The sequence below is a fragment of the Parasteatoda tepidariorum genome, chromosome 4 (genome assembly GCF_043381705.1).
Source record: "Parasteatoda tepidariorum isolate YZ-2023 chromosome 4, CAS_Ptep_4.0, whole genome shotgun sequence".
NCBI classification, from domain to species: Eukaryota; Metazoa; Arthropoda; class Arachnida; order Araneae; family Theridiidae; genus Parasteatoda; species Parasteatoda tepidariorum.
In genome coordinates this window covers 30,000,682-30,028,273 of record NC_092207.1, presented here as the reverse complement: position 1 = coordinate 30,028,273, position 27,592 = coordinate 30,000,682, and the positions used below count along the sequence as shown (strand labels likewise).

At 29.7% G+C, this 27,592-nt stretch overlaps 1 protein-coding gene across 1 annotated transcript in view; it reads left to right on the top strand.

Moving 5' to 3' along the window:
• Positions 1 to 27,592, top strand: part of LOC107456729 (zinc finger protein 236) — a 56,235-nt gene that overhangs the window by 5,493 nt on the left and 23,150 nt on the right. The window lies entirely within an intron of this gene.

Sequence of the window (27,592 nt, the reverse complement as noted above, 5' to 3'; positions counted from 1 at the left end):
AGAGTGAGACTCCTCTCAAAAAAATAAAAAAAAAAAAAAAAAACAGTGAAAATCATAAATTAGCTAAGCTTTAGTTTATTATTATATATAACAACGGAGCTCAATTCTTGTGATATTTTTATTTTATTGCGTAAGCGTCAAGAAAAAAGTGTTAAGTTATTTTATATTTGACAAAACTAAAATTAAAAAAGTGTTAAATTAAAAATTTATTTATAAAAGTTGTAAATTAGTTTTTAAATATTGATCGATATTTTTTTCTCTTTATTTTTCTTTCTTTCTTTCTTTTTGCAAGTGTCTCTAATATCTACCTGTCACAGCAGCCAAGCGAATGTTACTTCCCTTTATTTCGAATATTTCTTCCTTTCCTCTATCTTCTCATTTCCAAGTGCTAAAAATATAACAAGGAAAAAAACACAACAATGATAGAATATTGCCCACCTAATGTCCCATCTGATTGACCAAGGAGATAGTTTTTCGAGGTCGTGTGGTGGAACACGGGCGGGATTTTTTCCCCTCTAAGATCGTTTGCTTTGGAATAAGGTTGGTTGCTAAATGAAAGTTAATTACTCAGATCGTTTGCTGTGATTCTTCCAGAAGCGAAATAAAAACTCTTCCGTCTTCAAGCAATTAGAGAGGAATAATAGAATTGATTCTCAACTATTGGCAACAACTTTAATGATATTTAGAGTTGGAAGTTTAATGATGTCATTTCTGCAGAGAATAAAAATGCATTCTTGTGAATGCATTTTTATTTATTTATTTCCAAAATTTGTTTTCAACTTTTTACCAATTTATCAGTTTTTTTTTTCGTAGGCTCATTTGTAATCCTGGCAGTTTGAATTTAATTTAATCCATTACATGACTTTACATTTTGAATTAAACAAAATAAATATTCATTCGTAACTATTTATTTAAATTTTATATTTTGTCTTCGTTTATAATAGTCTAGTGAAATCCTTTTTTAGGAATTACACAGCTAATTTTTATTTTTATTCAATTTTGAATGTTTAAATAAAAATTGAAAGAATTAAAACAGTGAATTTCATGTTTCTGCTGACTGCAAAAGATTGTTATACCATATTCATTGGAATTTACATTCATATTTGTTGCAGTAAATTTGTTAAATTAGCTATCATATTTCCGCAACTTATTAGCTAATTCTGTATAAAAATTTATTATCACAGTTTTTATCCAGTTTTTCTGTAGCCTATTTTATTTAGAGATTAAATTTTTATAACTATAATTACAAATATTTTAATAAAAATGCTCTGTTGTCGAGAGTTTGTTATTTAGACAGTTTGTTATTTAGAGCTGTTATTTACAGCTTATTTAGAGCTTAGAATGTAAAGTTTTCATGAGACTTTCATTATTGTGAGTAAACAGTGTCAAATAAAAATGTAGAATAAAAGCAATTAACTAATTTGAAAGTGGGAATGTAGTTTTTTTTTTCATTCCTTATGGGAAGTGAGCCTTTTATAAAAATATGGGATAAAGGAAAAAAATGAACTTGGAACCATAAATTTAGATTTTTTTGTGAGCGAACCTTAAATTAAAATGTAGAATGAAGGTAAATAATTAATCTGTACTGCGTTACATTTTATTAACTTTTCAAACCTCCGATTCAAAATATTATGAAAAAAAAGAGTAAAAAAAAATTCAACTGCGAATTAATTGCTTTATTTTTTTCGACAAAGGAAATTTCATGAAGTCAATTAACTTTCATTTCTCGGATTGTGAATTTATTTTGCATTAATCAAAATGCAAAATCGCATCATGGTAGAAAGTGATGACGACGCGACAACCAATCTTATCTTTTGCTGGAATTGAGTTACCTGTGGGCGTGTAAGTTATTTTCAGTAATGAAAAACATTTGGGATTTATTAAAGGTATCTCTTTCCCGTATATCCATGACTTGCGATAAGAAAAACGATACCTTGATATCTTTTAACGTTCCAATAATGTAGTGTTTGATCTTATAGCTCTGTAATGCATTTTAACTAAAATATTAGTAATACATCATTTAATAATAAAAAAAATTTTTATGCAAAAAAACCCTAAAAAGAAACTGTAGGAAGAAAGTAAAGAATTAATTTGAACATTAAATGTAGTTAATTTAAACGTTTTTTAAATTTTTTTTTATCCGCTATGTGAAAATAATGTTATATGAAAATGTAGAATAAAAAACAAGTTTTGAAAATGTGAAAGTAGGTAAACTTTTACTTGGTTAAAAAACATCGCTCGTTTAAAAATATGCAGGTTGGAAATAACATTCGATATGCTTTAAGCGCTCAAAAAACGACGCCCATTTTCAAGACGTGAATGAGAAGAAACAAAAATGTCGTCAATGCGACATTGGCTACATAGGGCAAACTAGGTGCGATTTAAAATTCAGGCTAAATTACCACGATAGATATTCCGAATACTGGAAATCATAAATTTGATGTATATTTTTAGGAATCTTGGGCATAAATTCAATTTCGACAATGCTAAAATTATGTCCACCCCTGTCGCATCAACTCATCTTGATGCTCTGGAATCTTGCTTTATTCATATGGATGCTGATTCCCTTTTAAACGGCATTTGTTCTTCACCACTTCTCCCTAGCAAATGAAAATACATTTTATCTGATCTGACCCTTTCAGCCACTGTAGTTTTTCTAGTTTTATTTTTTCTGTCTTGGCTGCTGTGATCTTTCTAATTTTATTCCTCATCTTTATTTCCGTTTTTTTTTTCGTTGAAAACTTCACGTTTTAAATCTTTTTTATTTCTTCCCATTCACGTATATCAAGTCTAGAAAATGGGTGCCTATTTTTGAGCGCTTGAAACATGTCAACTGTTATTTTCAATCTTTTTATTTTAGAAATTGAATAATTAAGTTTTTTTTTAAATCAAGTAATATCTTACCTCTTCCTTTTCTTAGGATTATTTATTTCGGTAAATTTTTATATATGCCTAATATTTTATGAAGAATGAAGGTAAAAAATGAACTTGGAAGGCGTTATATTTTAATTTGGTTTCAAAATTTCAAATTTCTATTAAAAAAATTATCAAAAAAGTTTTTTTCAACTAAGAGTTAATTCACAATATTGCACGGTGAGCCGTGGTGGTTCAGGAAATATTGCGCTGGCCTTCCAATGAGGTGACCCGGGTTCGAATCCCAGCGATGGCAGGTCGATACGAATTCCGCACCCGGTCGCAGTGCTGACGTAAAATATCCTTAGTGGTTTACGGATCATGGGTCAGAGTCCCTTTGTCGTCAGGCTAACCGTGGGAGGTTTTCGTGATTTTCCTCGCCATGGAATTCAAATCGTGGCTTAGTTCCACCAAAGAGTCCTTCACGAAGGCAAAATTTCTCCCAATACTTGATCCAGGAGTTCCCTTGTCTTCCGAGTGGAATTTCAAAATGACAAGGCTACAGAGGTGAACATTGGTAGTCGTAAACTTAATAATTAGGTCGGCTGTTTAACGACGGCGATGCCCGGTGACTGAGTAGGTCCTGGGTTCGATCCTCGGGCCGATCAAGGTTGACTCAGCCTTTCCTCCCTTCAGTGGGTCGATAAATGAGTACCAAGCATGCTTGGGAACTAAACACTGGGGGTTTCGCGTTCGTCTGACCACCTATCCTGCACCCCAGAGCCCAAGGTCAAGAAAATTGAGATGGGCACAGTAAGCCTTTGCCCTCTACGGGCTGTCGCACCACTGAGTTTAGTTTAGTAGTTTAACGACGGTAAGAAAATAAAATATTTCTCGGACAAAAAATGCTTTCATGAATTCCTATAAAACTAAATTTATCAAACTTTACCCCTCGGTTATGAATTATCGTTCTTTTTCGGGAACTTTATTTTTGCATGCATCAAATTGATCAAGATCCTAAAACTGCATCAATGGTAGGATTTGATGACGACGCGAAAAACCAATCTTATCACCACCTGGAACCTGTGGGCGTGGAAGATATTTTCGGTAATGAAAAACATTTGGGATTTATTATTTAAGGCCTCCCTTTACCCTCCATGATATAAATGATAAGGAAAACGATACCTGGTTGTCTTTTAAGCGTTTCGGATCAAGGTCATCGTGTATTGATCTTTCACTCATTCGATCGAAGGAAGAAAAATAGTAAATGTAAATAGAGTTGTTCTTCCATCATCAATTCGATTTTTCGAACAGGATGGAAAAGTTCTATGCGACGCAACGTTTGTTGACATTTTCGCAAAAATCGTGTTGAATGAGTTTCTATATTTATAACATATCGAAAATATTAGGTTTGATGTTTGGTTTTTTTCCCCATCTATTGATTATTTTATGTAGCTCAGGGATCAGTTTGGAAGAAATTTGAGTTCGGACCCTTCACAAAATATCTTTTCATAAAAACGGACCCTTCACAAAATATTTTAACTTAAAAACGGACCCTTCACAAAATATTTTTACTTAAAAACGGACCCTTCACAAATAATTTATCTTTTAATCGGACCTTTCACAAATTTGTTTACCTTCATTATTGTTTTGTTAATTGAATAAACCCTTCCCAGGGGGCGAACTAAATTTTGTCTTCGGCAGACACTTCTTCCTTTATTCGCCCGAAATGAATATTCTGCGTTCAGAAGTATAGGCTAAATACCAAATATTTGTATGTTGCATCTCTAATTTAGTAGCAGCAATTGCTGTTTATTTTTTAAAATTTAAAAATTTTTTATTATAATTTTACAGTGTTGAGCATAATCTTGTATCTCTTTACAATTAAAAAACTTCTTGAAAAAGTTTTTTTGCAATAACAGGACCCTATTTGCACAAATTCACAAAAGCAGGACCCTGGCTGAAAGAATGTGACTTAACGTTTATTTTATATTCACAAATTACGAGTAGTTTTTTATTTTACAAAAACGGACCTTTCACAAAATGTCTGGACAGACCCCTGGACAGACGAAAAGTGATTGTTTTTAAAAAAAAATATTTACCCAAAAATTAAAAGATTATACCATTAAAATATAAAAAAGGGTGAAAAAAAGAGAGAGAATTCATATTTAAAAGTGAAAGAATAAAACAATACTAATGAATTTATTCACCGATATTTAAAAATATCTGAATTAAAAAAATAAATGGAAAAGAAACAAATTCACAAATTAAAGGACACAGAAAAATTAAAATAAATAATAATAATTAATTAAAGCAATCATTAAATAAAGAAATTATGGAGAGAAATTAAAAGATTATACCATTAAAATATAAAAAGGGGGGGGGAGAGAATTCATATTTAAAAGTTAAAGAATAAAACAATACTAATGAATTTATTCACCGATATTTAAAAATATCTGAATTAAAAAAATAAATGGAAAAGAAACAAATTCACAAATTAAAGGACACAAAAAAGTTAAAATAAATATTAATAATTAATTAAAGCAGTCATTAAATAAAGATACTACGGAAAGAAAAGGGCGTCATATCATTTTTTTGCGTGATATAATTAATAGATGATAATAGTAATTGTAATTATAAAAAAAAATTACAAAAACAAAAAGGTAGAAAAATTTTATTCTTGACTATCTTCCTATTTCTTTACGATAAGCGTTTCTTTCGAAAATATATTATCACTTCATTTTTATATTAGTTTTTTTTTCATTGTTCCTATTTTGAATGAAAATGGAAATATCAGACTGTATTTTTATACGAATTTTATACTTAATATCTATCATAAATACTAAGATGTTGCAATTTAATAATTTTTCTGGGAAAAATTGCGAAAAGTGCTTTTTTAGCATTATTCTGTCAAAAGTTGTAAAATAATCCTCAGAGAAAAAGGCTTTGTTTTTACGGAAGGTGTGTGTGAGCTTTACAGTGGAAAAAAAAGTCATAGAACTACGCTTAGCTTGAATGCAACGGTTTTCAATATGCAAAAATTTCGCGAGAACACAATAGGAAATTAAATTATAACTTATAAAATTTATCAAAATTTAAAAATTTACCTCTTTCTTGCATTTAGGGTGACATTATCTACCTCAACATTAAAATTCGTTCCTCCATTTCGCTTTCAAATCGATAAACCGGCGCATAAACATCGTATTTTTTATTATAGCTATTGATTTCTTTTGATTTCTTTCCTTTATTTTTTATTTTAAAATGTTCAATCTCACATAGTGTCATACATTTTTATTAAAAACCTTAATGTTTTTCCAAATATGAATATTAATAGTTTATCTTCTTCAACATCTTATTTAATTTTTTTTTCAAATTGCTGTGAATTGCTATTTTTAGAAATGCAGTTGTTATTTTTTAAATATACATCCTCTATTATATATATAACTCAAATTGCTCGTTAAATAAGACGGATATAACTTAAACTGCTCATCGCACGCTGTTAATAGAATTTTCATTCTGAAATTACGGTAAAATAACCGGCAGCAGTATATTCATCCGATTAACCATAAAGTTTATGCTTGGGAATAATTGCTTACTATTACGGTTCCGAAACCGTTTGCAAAAAACAATGTTTCCAAACCGTAAAAATAAAACTTAAACTGACACTTGAGGTCTATGGGTGCAGCACCATTTTTGCGTGAATGGTAGTTTCGTATTCTAATAGTTTAGGGGCACCGATTGAAGAATGCCGGACTCTAGAAACTTTACATATATAGAAGGAATGGCAGAAATATTGTGGTATCAACGCTGGGATCCGAACCTCTGTTCAGCTGGTCATGAGATTAACCGATTAGGTCTCTCAACTACAATATGTACCAAGATGTACGGTACAAAATGGCTTCATAAGGTGAGCCTTGTTGTCCCGGATAGAATTCTGGTTATCAAACCATATTTGATAAAAAAAAAATTCANAATTCTGGTTCATCAACCGTATTAGGTGAAACATTCAATAAACGGTTTTTCTCACACTTAACAGTTTGAACATAATCTTTTTTTATGGTTATTTGATTGTTTTGGTTAAATATGTTAAATTAGCAATTAAATAAATTGCTATTTAACTATATTTTTATCGAAAAATTTCTAACAGTTTACGCGTTTAAGAAAATTGACATGGCTTGATCTGTGCTTTTAAAAACATGGACATGGCTCATAATATGCGTTTAAGAAAATAAACGTTTACTTAAAAAAATTTCAGATCAAATTACTGGAAAAATAGAATTTACGGATGAAATACTTTAAGCAATAATTTGATTCCGGAATTTTTGTAAAAAATGAACTTAGCTCAAAATGTGCCTTTATCATATTAAATCTGAAATCAAAATTTTTAATACCTACGTAATTCTAAAAATTGATGCGTACTAAATTAGTAGGGTAATTTGCTTAGTATTTATAAATACATTCGTGTTAATTAAAAATTCATGTTAGTTAATAATTAATTTTTAAAATACTGTGAAGTCATATCCGTAGTTTAAAAATAAAAACAGGATTTAATGTCAATTTTCTTAAACAAGCATTTTAACTATGTTTATTTTTTCAACTTGCGTTTCAAGCCCTGACCCTATTTTAATCGATTGATTTCGTTGTAAGAAATGGCTCTCCTCATTTTTAAAAATAATTAGGTATTTTTAAGCTTATGTAAAGTTATACAACGTGCTTAACTTTATATAAACTAATTAGAAAGCGTTTTTTTTCCTAATTTTTGAAACATCATTAAATTGATTTTTACATCATTAAATTAAGTTAAATTTTTTTTTTTTTTTGGATTTCTTTTAAATTGCTAAATCTATAGTTAAAGATAGATCTAGTTATGCAAGTATGTAGTTATAAAGTGTGTAAAATAAGGAACCTACGTATATGAAAATAACATAGGCAAAAAGCATAGTTGTATTATTCTAATTTTTTTGAGAATTTACTAACAAAATTTTAATATAAACGTCGGTTTTTCAATTTTGATTGGGTAAAGTAAGTTTATAATTTCAGAATGCGTCAGTGGGGGGGCCTCCTTCCTTCCTTAAAGCGTAAAATAATGTATTATTGTTTTGTGTTTTATAGAATTTTTTTTATAAAAACGTTTATTCAAAATTGTTGTTTTTATTTAGATATTAAGAAATATTCAACAATTGCCTTTTAAGAAACTAATTAAAAAAACACTAAATTTTTTCTAAGAAATATTAACTGGACCCTCAGCTGTTCTCGGCCCGGGACAATCGTCCTTGTCATCCCCCTTTTCTTGAGTGGGGAAGAAAATGCAAAATTGCTGACGAAATCCTGCTGCCTCCCCTACCTTTTTTTTTTTCTTTTCTCTTTTTCTTATCAGAAACAATTTGAAAGCTCCCTATTTCCTCACCCCTTCCTTTCCATTTACACTTTGACCTTCTGCTGCCCTGAGTGGGACATCCCGATAGTTCAACCCCTACTTGGTGGGGTCGGAAAATTGCAAGTTATTAGTCAAGGTCAAGTAACAGTGATTTCTTTAATATTTGCAACTTGATACATGGAAATCGTATTTGTAGCATGTGACATTTTAACATAGTTTTAAATCCATTGGAATTGAATAAACATGGTAAAATGCGGTAGTCGTAGTTGTCCTGATATTCTTGGTGTTTTGAATTAAAAAAAAATTGTTTGTTCTCATTTTTAGATTTTTGTCCTGATATTCCCGATTTTTTCCCGAACAACCGGTTTCCTGGCAAATAAACAACGGATTATAAAATAATCGATTTGAAGATTCGAAAAATAAGATTTTCTAACTAACGTCTTTTTATTTTAATTAATAATGCAGGAATTAAATAATAATTACAAAATTTGATATTTCGAACCCCGGCAGTAGCTGGTGAATCAGATTTGCCTTGCAGACAGAATTTAGTAAATGCAAGCATCTAATTGAAGTTCTGATTGAAAATATTTTTAATACAGTATATTATCTTGATTTTATTGATATTGAAGGTTTTATCCAGAGAAATGATGCAAGGAAATGTATATAAACTANTGAGAGGGACATCCCGAGAGTTCAACACCTACTTGGTGGGGTTAGAAGATTGCAAGTTATTAGTCAAGGTCAAGTAACAGTAGTTTCCTTAATGTTTGCAACTTGATATATGGAAATCGTATTTATAGCACGTGACATTTTAACATAGTTTTAAATCCATTGGAATGAATAAACATGGTAAAATGCGGTAGTTGTAGTTGTCCTGATATTCTTGGTGTTTTGGATAAAAAAAAAATAGTTTGTTCTTATTTGGTTTCATTTTAAGCTTTTTGTCCTGATATTCCCGATTTTCTCCCGAACAACCAGTTTCCTGCCAAATAAACAACGGATTATAAAATAATCGATCTGAAGAGTCGAAAAATTAAGATTTTTCTAACTAATGTCTTTTTATTTTAAATAGTAATGCAGGAATTAACTAATAATTACAAAATTTGATATTTCGAGCCCCGGTACATTAGATTTTGTAGATTGAATGCGGGGAAGTAGGTGGTGCCTCAGATTTGTTTTTGCCTTGCAGACAGAATTTAGTAAATGCAAGCATCTAATTGAAGTTCTGATTGAAAATATTTTTAATACAGTATATTATCTTGATTTTATTGATATTGAAGGTTTTATCCAGAGAAATGATGCAAGGAAATGTACATAAACTATTATTTTATGCATAAATGTAGACTAATAAATAAATAAAAAAAGGAGTATATGTGGTTATTATATATTAAGTTATTTAATATTAAGTGAAACTTTTAAATTATAATTTTTCATTAACTGTATGTAAAATAATTTGCTGTTTAATAAACGTAACTCAATTATTTTTATGTTTATTTAAATATGCGTATCTTAAAACTTATTAAATGTGTAGTGCGTATAAGTATTAATTAAAAAAAAGAAGAAAAGACTTGCTCTGCCAAGAGTAATTTATAATAATTGTTTATTTATTTATCTATTTTTAATATTTTTTTTGATCTTAATTTTGTACTTCATTCAGTATTTAACTAACAAAATGGATCGTTCTGTTTTTAAATTTATGAGAATTTTGAGCTTGGATAAAGATAACTACGATTTAATTTATTCAGTGATAATTATTTAGCCATTTTAATAAGAAATATTTATTATTCTAGTTAAAATATTGTTATTAAATAATATTTAGCATTTCTAATACACTTTATCAGCGCTTTAAATAATGATTGTGAAAGAAAAAAATTTTATTCAAATTTTAAAACGATCCGATTTTTCTGATTTTTTTTTTATTTTTAAAATCGTTTTCTAAATAAAACTAAAAAATTCTAAGTAAAACTAGAAGTTATGAGGCCACGTTCAAAAAGTAATATAGATACAAACGAAAAAAAAAAAGGAAAAAAAAGCCTGTAGTAATTATTTATTTTGTGTATTATTTCGTATACTTATAAAAAATCATTCTCAAAGAAAAAATATCGAGATCACAAATTTCCAAGCAGAACAAAATCTGCGACTCGTTTTCACTACCGTATCGTTTGCCTTTGACTCCAATTTGGAAAATATCATGGCAGTCGTAGCAAAACGACATAAAACACGCTCTTATAAAGCATCCGAAGTGCGTGTTCGATTCTCATCTCGGCGACATCGCCTTCAACCGAGCTTCCTCCTTCATTTCTTCCTAGTCGCACCGCATCCTTTTTCTTTTTTATCTTGACTGCCAGTGGTTGATTTTCTTTCTTTTTTTTCCCCATATGAAAGAGAAAGGCACTTCTCGCCACTGAAGCGTCAGCCACGGATTCTAAAGAATTGCAGCTGTTTGCTTTCTGTCTAAAAACTTCGCGGTTGTCAGCTTTTCGAGCCATGGAAATATGATTGTGGAATTTGGCGATTTTTCTACTCCCTCAGATTGTTTTTGTTATTCTCTTGATTGGCGATTAAGTGTTTTTTGTGCAGCCGGTTAATTGCAAAACTAGCTGCGACGTATTTTGCCACACTTAACGGTTTAATGAGCCAGGCTAATAAAATTTCAATTCCTTGCTTAAGTGTTGCTTTTTTTGAGATGTGAGTCAGCTGGCGATTTAATAAAAGATGTTTTTTGATATGGTTGAATTGCAGGACCGCGAAGTCATGAGTAAAAAAACCACGTTTGAAAAGGAACTAGCCGTTAAATAATTTGAGTGGTTTTCTTTTTCTTTTTTAAAGAAAACATCTAGTTTTTCCTTGTTTTATTTTTAGGCATTAGCAATACAATATTTTTATAAATGTTAATGTGGAAGACTAAAATTAGCGAATGTTGACTTTTCGTGTTTAATTTTATCTTTGTTTTATTAAGGGAATGAGCGATTCATTATTTATACGCATATTTATTTAGTTAAATATACTGAATTTCAACATTTACTGGTGACAGTCAAACTGTTTTATTTTATCCTTGATTTTTTGGGAGGTATTAGCAAGACAATATTTTTATAAATGTTAATGTGAAATACTAAAATTAGTGAATTTCTTTGTTTCATTTTATCTTTGTTTTACAATAGGAATTAACAATACAATATTTACACGCATGCTTATGAAACTGTAAAAGATAACGTATCGTGAATTTTAGCATTCTCCGGTGACAGCCAATGCGCTTTATTTTATCCTTGCTTTATTTTTGGGCATTAGCAATACAATATTTTTATACATGTTATAGTAGGAGAGTAAAATTAATAAATGTTGACTTTTCTTATTTTATTTTACCTTTATATTATTATGGGAATCGGCAATACAATATTCATACGCGTGTTTATGAAACTATGAAAGATTTTTCGGCATAGGGTCGTATTGTTTTATGATTATAGGTTGATTGTTTTGTTAAACAAGTTTAACAAACAATGTTACAATGTCATATTAGCTGAATGAACCGAAGAAAATAAAGCGGTAAAATAATATAAATGTACTTGATTGGCTTAAAAATCTGAACCTGGTGTGTTTCGAGCGCTCAATATAGGCTCCCATTCTCAAGACTCAAGGGACGGGAAATGAGGTGAAACAACTGAAAACAAAAGTGATTTGAAACAGGTGTCTTTTTGCACGTCTGGCGAGTCTTTAGAATAGGTGCCTATTTTTGAGAGCTAAAAACATATCGACTTTTTTATTACCATCTTTATTACCATCTTTATATCAATAATTTTTTTTGAGGCAAGTGAAGTTTATATCGTCGAGTACAGCTCATATTGTTTCATGATTTAAAATATTGATAATTACTGAGTAAAATAATGCTTAAAGCGTTCTATAATACATTTCAAAGTCGTGAATGTCTATTTAAAAAATAAAATATCCCAGAAACTAAACAATTCTGTATGGGAGATTAATATTTCATAATGTCTCACACACAAAAGATAAAAAAAAACTCATCCACACTAAGGTTCATGCATCCTTGTCCACCAACACACACATTTTTATTTTTATTTTTTTATTCGGAGGAGCCACCGACCCGAAGACTACCATCACACAATGGACTGAAAATGGGGGCAACGCCCAGTTTCATCGCCAAGCAAGACATCGCCTCTATGGACATCCATCGCCAACAAAAACGTAACAATAAACATTAAAAAAAAAACCGTGGATGAGCATCCTTTTGGGGTGGGGGCGTTTGGAAGGAGAAAAGTGTACTTACTCTTTTTATCGTCTGCGGGGGAAAAAATATGGGGAGGGAGGACGAGTGACTCTTGTGGCTTTTTATCCTCCCCCCAGGTAAGTTAAAACCGGTAAAAAAGGAAAAGACGGAGCTCACCTGCGAGGCCTCTCTCAGGTGAGTATTTCGTCTGGAACGGATCCTCAAGGCTAGACCCCGACCTCTATCCGGCCTCATCTCCCCCCATGCCGATTTGTTCTAGAATCCACCCTTTATAGAAAGTCTCAACAACGCTTTGTTTGAGAAAGTGAAGGAAACGCGTTGATCTGATCTCTCATTGCGCAATAGCAGGAAAATGTTTACTTTACGAAGGATAAACTAAATAAACTGTTTCAAATTTGCAGAACTAACTCTCAATGTTTCATTTCTGGGTTTGCTAAGACGCAGAATATTACGACATAATTATCAAAAATAGCGTAACTCTCGCGCTATATTAAGTCTAGAGCTTTGAAACCATTATTGCACAAAAACCACTATTCCATTTTTAAATTATTTTAATCAAAGCATCGAAATCATCTTTACTTAAAACCCATTATTTAAATTTTCTGCAGTATTTGGTTTATTTGCATTACATGTCGTAAAATGTAACAATTTCGACCGAAATTTTCTTGTTTTTATTTTAAAGATGTGTAAAAGGTTAGAGCAAACTTAAACTTAACATTTTGTGTTAAAGACACTATACTTAAGTTGTACAGTAAGTTTTATTTTTAAATTACCTAATTTTTTTGCGAATTGGAATAATATAGCAAGATATTTTCTTATTTTATTTTAAAGAAAGATGCTTATAGGCTAGCACAATCTTATTAACGCTTTGTGTCAGGACGCTATTAAAATGCTATTAACGCTTTGTCTCAAAAATATGATACTTTAGTACAGTAAGTTTTATTGTTAAATTATAATTTTTAAAAAAAATTGGAACAGTTTTGCCCGAAATTTTATTTTATTATAAAGAAATTGAAAGGTATGTAATGGTTGCATTGGTTAGAGAAACCTTCGGACATTAACGTTTTGCGTAAGGGATACTATACTTAAGTTGCACATCTCTGTGTCAAAGATATTATACTTAACTGGTACAGTAAGTTTTATTTCTAAATCAGCTATTTTAAATTAGCTATTTTAAATCAGCTATTTTAAATTAAACATTTACATCCGAAATTTTCAATTTTATTGTTTTATTTTAAAGAAATGGAATGGGATATAAAGGCTAGAGCAACCTTATACTATTAACATTTCGTGTTAGAAATACTACCAATAGTAAGTAATATAGTAAGTTTTGTTTTGAAATTGACTGGGTTTTTTTCTTCTTTCTGATGAGAATATTTTAATGAGTTTACTTTAGAAATATTTTTAAAATTATGTTATTTTATTATTTATTTTTTTGAGAAATAATGTTATTTTAGTTACGTTACGCATTCCTTGAACCGATTATCACTTCTTAAAAAGTATCAACTGAATTGAAATTGTGAAGTTACAATTCAATTTTAAGGAAGATTTTCTTATTTATTTATTTTTCATTTTATTATTTCATTTCATTAATTTTATTATTTCATTTCATGCAAGGTAAAAAAAGGTCGATTTAAAGTGCCTAATAAAAACAAAAGAACGCCCTCCTGAAATTTCTCACTGATTCCAAGCTTCAGGTAAACATTGGTTCTTCTAAATTCGAATTTAAATAAAATTCCCAGTGCGTATTTTTTTTAGTTTCAGTTCTTCAGAAAGTTTGGTTTAGAAAAAAAAAATTAAATTTTCTAAAATGCAGCAAACTTGTGCGAAATAGTTTGACAAAACATGAAATAAAACGTATGCTACAAGCTAAGCTTAACTTTTTTAAAAATAATAATATTAATTCGAAACATCGTAACTATTATTATGTGTTCTTTTATTTTAGTTCAGTATTTGTTTAGAAAAAAATTGTGTTCGAAAATTCCATTTCGTTAGAATATGAATTCGTTGATTAATAATTAGAACAGAAAAGAAAATGTAAATAAAAACCACTGATTCAAATTATTTTAAAATAATATTATGATAGTTTATTATTTGTTATTTGAAGAAAGCAAAAAGTTATGAATCATTTTAATTACACCATTTAATAACACTCCAATTGGACAGAGTTTCTCGACCGATAAATTCTTTTCAATCAAAACACAATTTATAATTTACGGAGTTGAGAATACGGAAGTGGATTTAATCAAGTGTCCGGTGTAATGTCCATTCCTTCCACATCATCTAATTAATTGTAGCAGCGACGAACAATGCTCTTGATCGCCAACTCCCCATCAAAGGTCTTGCCTTGTTTGGCGAGGAAGTTCTTTTCGAACAAAAAGAACAAGGTTGTGGAACGTGGAACGGTCACTGGCGTCTGATGAATCCCACTCTTGGGCCTCCATGCATCGTTTGGGATGTGGAGGAATCGGAGCGGACATCTCAACCTCACCGCATCCTGCATTTTTCTCCGAACAAAAAAAGTTAAGAGGCGGGAAAAAGAAGGAAAAAAATTACTTATAAATTATTTTCTCTTTGTGGAGTGAAAACGGAAATGAAAAGGCTTTTTGGTGTAAAAAAGAAGTTTATCAGTAGAGCAAAACAAACTTTCAAACGATATTTTTCCTCCTCGTGCCCACACGTTCTGTTATTCTAGAATCGTTTTCTTTTTCGCGACTTCTGGCTGACAACATAATACGACATGATTACAAGTGATGTCCGTTTCGGTTTTTTAATTCTGTGCGAAAAGTAGTTGTTATAACTATTTATGGATATAAAGTTTAGTCGTTACATTCTATTAAGTTGCAACTACTTTATCAGAATTGTAATAATAAATTTTTTTTTAAATGAAGGAGGACTAAAATGAAATCGATATACATGTAATTTATTTTTATTTAAAAAAATCTATTTTAATTCCCTTAAGCGTAATGTATTTATTATCTCCAATAGCCTATTTAAAAAATAGGTTCTGAAACCTGTACTTTTCTTTCTTTCTTTTTTTGTTGCATTTTTTAGCACTATTCTTTTGTTTATCGTTTATGTGACCTCTAAATATTTTTGTTACTATGTTTGTACCACTATGTCACATGGCTTTAAATTCTTCATAAAAAAATTTTTCCTTCATCTAAATCTAACAAAGTAAAAGGATTTTTAATATATTTTTATATCGTTTGTAGTAGGATAACTATTAATAATAATGAAAAAACGTCTGGTATTTTTATGTTAGTGTTACAACACTTAACGAATTTTTAAATGTCACGATAAATTGTAAAAAAATGTAAATTTGTATAAAACACAGGCTTTTTAAAATCCTGTATAGAAGAATTTTTTTTATTTAAATGTAATTAAATAAATTGGTTTTTAATGCATTTTTATACTGTTTGTAAAAAAATATATAAAAAATTTTTTACATTAAAATTTTTTTTTATTTGAGAACATTGATGTAACATGAAAAAAAAAAAAAAAAAAAAAAAAAAAAAAAAAAAAAAAANAAAAAAAACATTTGAAAAATTTCAAACTTGAAATTTTTTTGAAGAGTTTCAAAAACTTATAAAATAAAATAAAACGTTAATTTTGTTTTACACAAAGTTATATCAATCACTTAAGTAACCGAGAATTCTTAAAGTTGGATTGCTACTAAAAAGATTCGATTAAAGTAAAAGAACAAGGATCTAAAATTGTCAAAAGCATTCTTTCGTATACTTTTACTCCTGAGTGCGACTCGGTTGCTCAGAAATTTCAACTGCACCGAAAAGATAAGCGTTTAAAAAATTCGTTATAGAGAGACAACTGTTATATAGAGGTTATTTTGAATGCCATTTAACGTTGAAAACTTCGCTTTATAAGACTCTATACTGTATTCAAATCCTTTCAAATTACGTATTGGTAAGTAGGTAGATATTTAAAGATGTCGGCAGTTAAAAAAAAAGTTAAGAGACTATTGATTTAAACCACATAAATCAATTTTAGAGTAATGGATACTTACACAATAAATAAATAAAAAAGAATGTAGAAATAATAAATAGGTAGTTAAAATAGATAAATATAGATTTGTTGAACGTCAATTGACTGGCATTTTTTTTTTTCTATAAGAACAAAAGGGGACGGGAAAGTAAGATTTCGACATTCTTTCACCTTACGAGCTATTATTTGCCAATATTTGATTAAAATTGTTTGGGGGCAACAATTCAGGTAAAAATGAACGTACAAGTAAAAATGTGTTTCAGAGATGCATCACTTTCATGTATCATGTTAACTAACGTGTGTTATGCGTAAGCCCTTTGGAAAACCATGCTTGTTCTGTAGTTACTGTGCTTGCTGCACAGAACCTGTACGTGCGAAAACGTGAGGGATGTGACATGAATGTGCTAAATCTCTCTAATAATTGCATTCTGTACCCAGAGAATTAAAATGGAAAATAACAATGCTAAATATTTGTCTGAAACTCTTAATTGTAAACGTTTATACTGGTTTTACGAACAAAAATATAAAAAATAGATTAAATTTAAAAAATTTTTTTTAGCATCAAGACACCCATTATTTGCCTCGTCTCCGGTTGACGAAAAATATCCTTTTGAATAACATATTCTTAATTTAATTTAGTTCTTATAAAAAAAGTAGTAATTTTGGTGTACCTTTGATGTATCCAAAGTGCCGGTACTTTCTACCGTAATTTTTTAAAGTGTAGCGTTCCGCCTTGTTCTAATTTAAGCTTTTCTGCGTTTTCTATGTAGAACACTTATTAATATATAACAACACTACGATTTCGGTGATCTGCGAAAGATACTCTTAAACAATATTTTTAATTTAACTTCTTATGAAAAATGTAATAACTTGGATATGCGTTTGATAATATTGAAATCTATGCAAACTAGTTACAATTTTTTGCTTTGATTCAATTAAATGAATGATATTTTAGTCCGAACATAAAATGACAGATTGGTGGTTACGAACTAGCGTTCCGCTTTGTCCTAATTTAAGCTTTCTTGCGTTTTCTATGTGGAGCGTTTCACTAACGACAATACTAAGACTTCAAAGATGACAACACTGAAAGTCTTAGAGTTCTTTTTCCTTTGCGCAAACTACCGCTTTGTTTCGCATGATTTAATTCTTCATCTAAATTCATAAGATAAAAAAAAGAAGCTGAAGCTGGTTTCTCACTTTCAATTACTACGTCCACTCAATAGTTCAGAAAAAAACCATGGCCAAGTAAAAATTGGGTCGTTTGCTATCATTGACATTTTCCCTTGTGTGTCCATTCGTGGTGGCAACTTAGCGAATTAATTTTTGGATTACATCTGTTCTCTTCGAAGCCTGGCCATTTCTTTAGTTTACCTTCACGGCCGTTGTTCCTTTGGGCGATAAGGGGCGGTATAAAGTTGCCACTCTGCATCTATTTTGATTCCATATGCTTGTTTTTTATTTATTTATTAAATTTATCAAGTTAATAAAGAGCGTTTTAGAAAATTATGCAGCTTAATATGCGCGTTGCAAAAAAAAATAAACAAATTCAAATGGTGCGTTAGAGGAAATGGAGATAGTATATGCATAGTATTGTACAAATTATGATATTATTAATTTTACATAGATTTCAATATCATGAAACGCATATGCAAGTTACTGCATAACTTAATAAGATCTTAATTTAAGAACATAGTATAGTAGAACATTGATTTACGCGTTGGAAAAAAAAATTAACATAGTTCAAAAACGCATTCATAGCTCAAAATGAGCGATAATGAAGCTTGACATGCGCTTTTTCATCGTTAAAAATTATGTTAAAATTTTTAAATCCTGTGCTACTATTGGTAAAAGCTAGTACCAAATTGTAGCGCTGCGAATAATAATTATTCATTAGTTATAATTATTTTAAAATACAATAGTAACTGAAAGATTCGAAGAATTGCCGACCGAACTGTATAAGGGTCAGTGCTTCAGAAGGGTTCTGGGTTCGAGTCCCGGATAAGGCATGGATGTTCTTTTCTTCTCTGTACTATCTGTCCTTACTGTTGAAGCAACGTTGGCCCATCTATCAGCCCAAATATGTCTGAATTGGCAAAATGTCAACCCAGATGGGCGTTGAAAAAAAAAAGATTCGAGGAATTAAAGGAACAATTTTCGCTAACTAAAACGCCAACTAAAAACTTTTTAATTATGACTCACAATTGTTATTTTCTAAAGTTAATACCCGTAACGTCCACTGTTAATTTTTCTTTCATCTCTCTTTATTCAATTTTTTCTACAGATTCTCTTCATTTTAAATGATCATTCACTATACACATCTGTTAAGATATTCTAGCAGAATTAAATAGAAATTTCAATTTAATGAGAGGAATTAAATTCTGGAACGGCGTTCTGGCTCCCCAAAAACGTACGGGAACATTCTACCAGTGTGTTCTCGTTCATAACTGTCACCCTGTCCCGCTACCACCTGTTCTATTCTCATCTGTTTTAGTCAAAACTTCTTATCAGTTATGAAAATATTCTTTTTCTTTGTGCCACACACGATGGAGCATGTTTTCTGTATCATAAACTTCACAGGAGTGGTCTTAGAGAGAAAAGATTCCATTTGAATGAGTTTTAAAAATAGACAGTTTGGTCTGTCAATTTCTCTATCATAGAGTTACAATCATACAGTCATTCGATCATTAATCACTTTCAACCACAGCAGTTGCTAATAGTAATTGTGTGTAATAATAGTAATTGTGTATTTCGTTGACATCGGATTAACGTTATTTGCACCATCTTACGTAAAGATATCATTTAGTAACTGAAAGAGAAGCAAATAACTGGAAGAAGTTACTTTTTAAGTACAATACACACTACAACTTAATGATGTTTAATATTTCGTTTCATTCAAATTTTATTTTTTTGTAATTCAGATTTTTGCATCAGTTTGTTGTATTTATCCGTAAACTTTTAAACTTTTCCTCAGTAAATGAATTGTCATTTAGAAAACTATTCCAAAAATTTTTCCAATAAGAAATCGTTAGATAGTTTGCTGAAACAATTCATTTGGCTGTTTTCGAAGGCCACATGAAATAACGCTTTTTTGCTTTCTTTTTTTTTGCGAATAATCAGCTATTTTTCTCACTTACGGACAATTGGTTACAGTTGTTTCATGATTGTTAGGTCAAGTTTAGCCTATTGTAAGCTTTTCACCGCCATCTTTACTAACAATCAAAACGGAGCGAATAGTCAATATGAAAAAAGGCCACCGTTTTGTTAAAAGGAAAAATCTAATTTGTTTTTTTATTTAAACAATGCTTCTAACGCTTATTATTTGGACTCATAAAAATTTGCCAAAATTAAGAATTTCACATTGATTTTGATTATATTCATCAAGATGAAATAATCTTTTTCATCAAGATGAAATAATCAAAACCAAGTTTGTGATTTTTTGAAATTTTTATTTTTTTTAAAAAATGTTTTAAGTTATTTTTCTTTTCTTACGTCAAGTTAATTACGGAAGGATGGTATATAATGTTTGAAAATATAGCTTTGCTTCGAATGCAAGGCACTTTATTTTGTTCTTTTTCTTATTTTTATTTATTTATTTTTTTAAAATTTTGTTGGCGAAAGTACTTTGGAAAAAACTTAGGTTTACGTTATTTGGGGGAGACTAATTATTCTTTTTCAGTATTCTAAGAATTCTAGATTTGTAGTTCTTAAATATTTAGCTGATCCCCCTATGGCGATTAACCTAGGCAATGCACGCGCAAGCGACACTCGTGGGTTTGATGATGACGATGATACCGTCATCTGCTGCTGAATAAAAGGAAAGGGAAGAAAAAAAAGGCATTCCACGTCAAAGGTGGCAACAAGATGCTTGCCGAAACTACCACCTGTTCTATTTTTCCTCCACCCTACCTCTCTCCTCCACTATTCCCGCATCCTCTGAGGATATTTTGAAACAAATGAATGCTCTTGTGTTCATTCTTTTCCCCTCTGTTCGTGAAGTTTGGACTTGGAACAAAAATCTTTGTTCCACTCTCATTGTTTATTTCTGATTGCCATGCATAGCTGAAGGATGGGGGAGGGGGGATTAATCTCGTGATGTCAAGAGGAAAGGGCGTATATACTCGGCTAGGCTCCTGATAAGGTGGGATTGGGATTTGCCGGAGCGATAAGGTGATGCGATGGTCATCTTGTGGTCGTCCTTGTGGGTCAATTATTATGACTTGTCTAGTCGTCTGAGTCAATAGCATGAGTCAATAAAAAATGAGATTTGGTTTGGTTAGCAAGTGTTTCCAATTTGTCTCTTGCTGGAGATCTATACGGAGAAAATGCGAAACTGCTTTTACTGCTCTTAACTAATTTTTTTTAAAAAAAATCTCATTTGCTAAATATAATTTTTGTTGCAAAATTAAATTTAGCAAACAGTTTTTTTTTTTAAAAAAGAAAAGAAAAAAAGAATTAGCAAATGATTTTAAAAAGAAATCGTTTGCTAAATATAATTGTGTCTTTTTTCTTTTTTTTTTTTTACTTTAAATATCATTTTCAAATGAAATCGGAGGCGTTATTAAAGGTACATATATTTTTTTAGATAACGAGTTATTTCTCGATTATTCTACAGCAATATTCCGGTAAGTGCGTAAAATTCGAAACGTACATTCTGTAACTCAGCCTTTTATAGGATCGGTTGCTGAAGAGTTGAGTGTTACTTTTTTTATTTTAAATATCGTTTTCAAATAAATTATTTCAACTATTATTTTCAAACAATTCATTTAGTAACAAAAATTTTACAATGAAAAAAGAAAAATAAATAAAGATTAAATCTGGAAAATTTGAAAACTTGTCTCTTTATTACATAAAACTGATATAAAACCATTTCTCTATGTCGTTTGCGTTCTCCTGTTGGCCAATAAATCGCATCGTATTGCTTGTTAACTAACAAAAGATTATTTTGCTTGTCAGCAGCATAAAATTACCAAAAGGAATAATTTTTTATTTTTTACCTGTAAGTTTTTTATTTGTTCCTTATTTAACGGTGTTTTCCTATAATATTTATTCATCGTTTTTTCTTACCGTTATTCTCTGTTTTCATTACGTTTGTTATATTGATTATTGTATCAAATTGAAGACTTAAAACTAAAAGCAATGTTCTTTTATTAGGGAGTAATCTTATGATAATGTTTGATTGTACAACATTTTATGGTAAACGATTTTACGGTAAATTCAATAATTATCGAGGTGATCCTTTTTTTAAGATGCGGATTCATGTGTCAAAATAATATTAATCAGATATTTGAAAAACTTAAATTTTGTTCTTGTTCTTCAGAGTTCTTCTTATAACCATTTCCTCATAATTCAGTGGTAGAACAAAGAATAAAGTTAGCATTAAAACAATGGAAATAAATGCGCGCAATCATTTACAAAATCCTTTACAGACGTGTATAACTTATTAACTGTCTTGGTAAACTGTAAATTGTAAGATTTATATGTTAATAATAATTTATTTTAATGTGCCGAAATTAAGCACATGCTTCTTTTTTTTTAAATGATTTTTTTTTTGGGGGGGGGGTTNGGGGGGGGGGGTGCATGCAGATTCTTCGTCCTGGCTCGTTATCACTTGTTAACCCTCACGATTTCTTAAGAATATTTTTATTTCTTGAGGATTTGTTGTCCTAAATTTGTGTAAAATTCTATAAACACAAATTTAGTTTTTCAAATTTAGTCCCTGATACAATTGGAATAAAATTTAAGTCTTATCAGTTTGCACGATTACTATTGCAACTTTATTCACTAATTTTTTTATTATTTTTTTTTAAAATTTAATCCTATTTTTGGTAACTTAAAAAACTTGTTAACTGATTTTCACCAAAGAGAATATTTAACAATTGTGCGAAAAAATTGCTTTATAGTTTTAAAATAATTATTTTACACTGATTATTTTAATTGCATGTGTTGATTTTCACAGTTTCAGAATATTATAATGTATTCATCATAATTTCATATACATTTAAAAATAACAATATGCACATAGGGTGCATTTCCGATGAAAAAAAGGGGCGATCGGGCAGGGATTGGTAGACGTTTTTTAATCGTCATTTGTTATATCTAGTCGTCCTGTAGCCGGTGGCGATTGTTCATTTTGTCCTATACTTTTTGCAATATGTATTTAAAGTAGGTGAGCAAATGCATGATTTATTTAGAGCTAAGATGAAGAGGAGTACTTAAAAGAAGATGATGGATTTGGTACTGAGGCAAAATTTGAAACTGCAAAAATTAAATAGCAAGAACAAGTTTGCTGCTTATCCATCGTGGGAAGAAAACTTAGGTAAGGTTAACCAAAAACCCATTTGAAAAATTCCTGTTATTCCTGGGAATTTTCAGTACCTAACTGGTTAGCATGTTTCAACTTGTTTTTGTAATAACATAGCGGAAGTTCAAATTTTAAAGGGGGAGGAGAAGAGATCAAGGATTTGTTTATTTTTGCTGACAAGGGGTGAATGGGTATAAGAAATACAGTAAAATATGATCATTTCAATTTTTGTTAACATCGTAAAATTGTATGAAAAATATAAATAAGAAAAATCACTTAAAAAGTTTGAAATTTCGAAGAAAAAATTATGAATAAATGAATAAACTAATAAATTAATAAATAAGTAGTTGAAAATAATAAAAAAAAAGTTTAAGTTGAAAAAAGTTTTTTCAAAAAATTTCAAATTTTTATGAAATGAATTGTAAATTTTGTTTCGTTGCTAAGTTACATCTTTTATTTAAATTTAATCCAAAAACTCTTAAAAACTGAATAATAACACTGAATGAACCGAATAAGGGTGAATTCAGAAAGCTTGTTGTTTAGTTTACAATGGTTGTCTTCAATGATGTATATTCCTAGAGTCGTAGTGGCTCAGGGGATAGAGCGTTCGCTTTCCAATGAAATGAACCGGATTCGAATCCTAGCAATAGCCGGTCGATAAGAGTTCCGCTCCCGGGTCTCACCGACCACAGTACTGACGTAAAATATCCTCAGTGGTAGACGAATCATGGGTTAGTCTACTTGCCGACAGGCTGCCCTTAGGAGTTCTTCGTGATTTTCCTCAACATGTAACGCAAATATGGGTTAGTTCCATCAAAAGTCCTCCACGAAGGCAAATTTCTCCCAATACTTGATCCAGGAGTTCCTTTGTCTTCTGTATTGGGGTCAAAATCACAAAGCTACGGAGTTGAACATTACTAGCCGTAAACCCTAAATTGTGTCTGCTGTTCAACGACGGTTATAAAATAAAATATGAGATGTATATTCCTACATGCAACTCTACAGTATGAAAATCGGCCAATTTTAATACTTTGCATAACGTAAATAAAACAAAACGTGTAGTGATTATCATAATCCCTGAAATGAATAAAGCTGTTATTCTCTGTAATAAAGTAATTTTAATTTAGACTTAAATTGTTAGTAATTTGGAAAAAAATTGCTATGCTGTTTACTCTTCAAAGTAATTTTAATTTAATCTTAATCAAGCGATTTGAAAAATGCCTGAATGACGGGTAATGTCATCAATGTAATGAATGAAGCTATTGACCAATTCTTATCAAAGTAATTTTAATTTAATCTTGAATTGTTTGTGATTTGAAAAATCTCTGTAACGAATAAAGTTGCAGAGTGCTACACGTTATCATGAAAGTTATATTAGTCTAAAATTATTTAGTGAGTTGAAAATTCTCAGCTATGACTAAAGCTGTTGTTCATTTCCTTATCAAATTAATTTCAATTTAATCTCAAAATGTAAGCTTTTTGAAAAATATTTGAGATTAATAAAGCTGATGGCTTCTTTTACTATTAGTAAAGTAATTTTAATTTAGTTTCAAATTCTTATGCAATTATTACATTGAATTCAGTTAAATGTGATACAACTGCCCACGGAAACGTGAATATGACATTAGAGGACGCAAACCAAAGCCTCCTAGAGAAGTGGCAACAAGCCGTAATGTTTACATTCTCTAGGAGGCTTTGCGCAAACCCCCCATAGTTGGTTTGACCTTTTGCAATCCTCATGCGTACGAAGGGGGATTGTAGTGTGACGGTGAAGACCTTTAGAGGACGAATCTCCTGACTGCCAGTAGATATCCTACGTCACCTCATGACGTCACCAAAGACGGTTCCAATAGTAAGATGGAGCCGAACTCTTAACTAGTACAATAACATATACTCTATTCCAAATAAAAACAATATTTGGATATAATATCAGTAAAAATAGCAAACTTATATTTTTTACGTGGGAGAATGTTGGTAACTGACCAACAGGATAGGGCAAGTTACCGCCACCGGTCGCAGGGCGACTAAATATTAAAAATGGCGTTTAAAAATTTGTTTGTTAATTACCACCCAATCACCATTTTATACGCTTGAAATACACTCCATGTTCTCCAAAACATGTGCTTTCAAATTCTCGTATTATTTATTGCACGGGAAAAACTATTGAATGATTATAAAGTTCAAGTTGTTTAACTCTGGTTCAAAATTTCAAATTTTATTGAATTTAGGTACCAAAGTTTTCATTAATATATATTTANATCGTATATATATATATATATTATTGTTATCATTTAAGGCACATAATTTTTAAAAGTTATGTAATTCATGTCATTGTGATAGCAATTATTTCAGATTTATTTTGTAACGAATAAATTTTATGTTTGTTGGCTAAATGCAAATTTTATGTAGCATTATTGGTTCAAGAACCCTACATTTTATTAGTTGGAAGCGTTATATAAAAAATGCTTAAAATTTTTATAAACCTACTTGGAAAGACCAGGAAAATTTTTTGAGTGTTTACCCATATTTTGATAATTGCTTCAAATGAAATACTTTGCATTTATAATAGCAATAGTTCTTTTTTTAAAATAGTTTAGAATTTTCAATTTTGAAAAAGTGGCTACGTGTTTTTAAAAGTGTCCAATATTAAAAATGCTATATCAGCCACGTTTTAAGGGATATAAAATCTTTTAAAAGATATAAAATCTTGCATTCATTATAATTGCGACTAATTAGAACCAAAAGAAAAATCTAAAAAAAAAAAAAGGGAAAAAAAAAAAAAAAAAAAANTTAAAAAAAAAAAAAAAGAGAGAGAGAGCGAATTGTTAAAGGCTGCTAGATTGTAAATTAGCCTGGCCACAGGTCAGTAACAAAATTTCCTAATCTTACTCTATGCTACACGGGAAATAGTATAAAAAAAAGTGTAATTACTCATTCCAGTAAGAGACTTAAATAGCAATGAACAGTACAATGTTTAAGTTTTAAATTTTAGCATGAAAGAAATAGTTATTTCGTATTAAAAAGGAGTCTACAATTTTTATATTTTAAGCATAAATTTATTATTTTTCATTTATTACGCTGTAATGTTTCATAGAAATATGTGAAAGCGTAAAAAAGAAGGTTATAAGACCCCCAAATAAATATTCCTTTCCTTTTATTATAAATAATTCATACACCTTAGTACATATTCATAAGTTAAGAGGCTCCCCCATCCATCAGCAGCCCTGAAGCACTGAATTCATTTGTTAAATAGGCACTATTTATACTTTATAAAGAGTGCCATTAAACAGTTACTTTTATAATAATGTAACAAATGTGAATATAGTATTTTAATGAAACGTTAGGGAAAAAAATGTTTCTGATAATTTATATTAACGTTAAATAAATAACAGGATATTATCTAAAACAGCTACTCCCAAGTGTGGAACCCTAAATGATCGACATTCTTTCGACGGAACCCCTAGACTTAATGAATAAATTTAATTAGAAACTGTGAACATATTAATTAACGAAAGACTATCAATTATTTTAAAAATATTTAATGATTGTAATTTCATTAGTTATTTTGAACATATTTAGTGAATGAATGCAGAATGAAATTTTTTCATCATATCGTTTTGTAAATATTAGTTTTAAAATTTAGTTTTACGTCAGACAGTTGAATTTATGGGTCTAAAGCAGCATCGATAGTCTAGCTGTTAATTAGATTTTATTACACGCATAAACTAAATAATGTATGATATGGTGTACATTAAAATAAAAACGATTAAAGAAGAAAGTAAACGCTGAGAACGGTTATCAAAGAAACATACTTCTTCAAAAATATACAAATTTCATTATATTGTTAATAGAAAAAAATTATTAATAGAATCATTATATTGTTAATAGAATTTCTTCACAAGTATTTCAATTAAATAATTTCATAAAATTAACGGAAATATTAAATAAATAATGGATTATGCAATTAACGGAAATATTAAATAAATAATGGATTTTTAATTAGGTATAAATTTGATTACGTGTTTCCAAAATCATAACATGTTAAAAAAAAATCATATTTCTCGAAACCCCTTATGACCCTTCCGCTTAAAAATTACTATTACTGTCAAATTTTTTGATCCATAATATATATTTAATAATTTAACGTTATGAAATACAGTATGAATCATTTCTTTTTCTGCATTAAAGTAAAATCTTCTAAATACGGCTCTTTTTCCAACAACACTTTTTCAATTTTTCAGTTATTTAAATATAAGAGAGCCATGGAATTAACAAGCGTTTTAGGAATGTCAGGATTTATAGTTTTCTAATAAGAACAAAATTGAACTTTTGGAGTTTTTTTTTCCCTCGTTTTTTTTTATATACTTAATCCCATGCAAGGACTCTCGCAGAAATTTTCTCCAGGGGGTGCAACTAGGAAAAATATTAATTGAAATATTTTAAAAATCTTGTGTAATTTTTTTTATCTGATAAATAATTTTACATGTTGGCATCAGAAATTTTCGCTAACAATTTCAATAACTGAATTAAAACTTACAAGTTTTTTTTTTTATTAAAAAATTACAGTTTTAACTATATTTAAATTTTATAACAGAACAACTTATTCCATTTAAATATGTTATTAAGTTAATTAAATATTTTTATAAGCACAACAAAAAAAAGAAAAACAGTGAGTATAGTGTCCGATATATATATTCGTCTGCACCTATTTTATGAATAGGAGTAGATTTAATATGACACGCAACAAGTTACAATTTCTAAATAAAAGCGATTAAAACCGAACTATAATTTTTACTGCAAACTATAAATTTTTATT